This window comes from Tasmannia lanceolata, unplaced genomic scaffold (genome assembly GCF_043159265.1).
Source record: "Tasmannia lanceolata isolate RefF3 unplaced genomic scaffold, GAP_Taslan_0.1 ptg000006l, whole genome shotgun sequence".
NCBI classification, from domain to species: domain Eukaryota; kingdom Viridiplantae; phylum Streptophyta; class Magnoliopsida; order Canellales; family Winteraceae; genus Tasmannia; species Tasmannia lanceolata.
The window spans coordinates 26,601,225-26,602,976 of NW_027518683.1; positions in this window are offsets into that span (position 1 = coordinate 26,601,225).

The following is a 1,752-nucleotide window of genomic DNA, read 5'->3' on the forward strand; positions in this document are numbered from 1 at the left end:
GGATCATATGAGTGGAATTCTAACAGATTTGCAGGATAAGGCACAATGAATAGAAATTTATCATTGGCAAATGAGATAACTGTCATGAGACTATACAAGATAAGTTTGAAGCCTAAGAAGAATTTAAAACTGAAGCTTAGGCTAAGGTACTTGTCTTAAATGAAAGATAATCTCAAAATCAAAGCATGAGACAAGCCCTAAATACACACAAATGAAGCAATGGGGCTCCAAATGAGTGTACTTATCATATGTAATATAATAATCATATCAACCCACATATGACAAGATGAAAGAATGAAAAATATGACATATATAGCTCCCCCTTTGTTAGAGACCCACACAAAGTATGAATCCAAAGAGTTGTTCAACATATAGTCACCAAGGGATTTAGAGGTGAATGATTGAGAAACAACCCTTGGGCTACTAATGCATGATTGCTAGGGGTAATCAAGTGATACCAAATGAGATGGCAACTAGCAAACCATGCTCCTCCTAACCATGTGCATATATGGTATATATATATATATATATATATATATACCATATATGTACATGGTATATATACGATAAGATGAAAGAATGACAGATATGACATATATAGCTCCCTTTTGTTAGAGACCCATAAAAAGTATGAATCCAAAGGGCTGTTAAACATATAGTCACTAAGGGATTTAGAGGTGAATGATTGACAAAAAACCCTTGGGCTACTAATGCATGATTGCTAGGGGTAATCAAGTGATACCAAATGAGATGACAACTAGCAAATCATGTTCCTCCTAACTATGTGCATATATATATATATATATATATATAAAGTAATATTTCTAACCACATATGGCTTATCATGGTTAAGATGCTGCCTAGAAGCCAAAGAGATTAGATGTTTTAATTAAAGGTGAGGGTACATTCTTCTTCTCAACAAGTAAGAAGGCTAAAAGTACCAATTAAGTAGCTTTTAACTTTAAGGTTTAACATCTTACCATGTAGCTAATACCATATAAGGAAAATATCTTACATATATAAAGTGCTATAAAAAAGCAAGTATAAGCATGACATAGATAGCAAATGAAGACAAGTATTTAGAAATCTATCCTAGGATAAGCAGCTCTATCCTCTTATGAAGACAACTAGTTTTAAAAGATTTCCTATAAAGTCAAACTAGTTTTCAAATATTAGGGAAGGTTCATTTTCATTTTCATGTTTATGTTCCCTATTATCTTGTTAGATGTGTTTTGACGGATTAGTTTCAATTAAATGATAAAGTGCAATTTTCAATACACATTTCATTTCAATTATCTCTTTTAAAGTCAATTTTATACAAATTTCAATGATAAGCATAATTTTTGGCTTTTTAGGCAAACTCTCATGATTTCAATGATATTCACATTTTGCCATAAGGGTCATGAGATACAAGTTTGAGTATAAGATGTAAATGTTTTCAAATAACTCAAACTTATAGTGATCTAGCTAGGGAGTCTTTCATTACATAGATCACATATATATATGGGCATGAAGTGAGTGTATATATCACTTTAAATCGCATGCCTCTCTTTAAGTGGATTTTAATAATCATAAGCTTTTAAAGATTCCACTTAAATTTTAGGTTCACAAAACTAGAATGATTCAAGTTTAATTACTTTGTGAACATATCAATGTTATATGGATGATATAAATAGCCGACCAAATATCAAAAATATTTCACAATGACAATGTATTCCAATGTACACACTTATGTAGTTTTTAACTAGATTT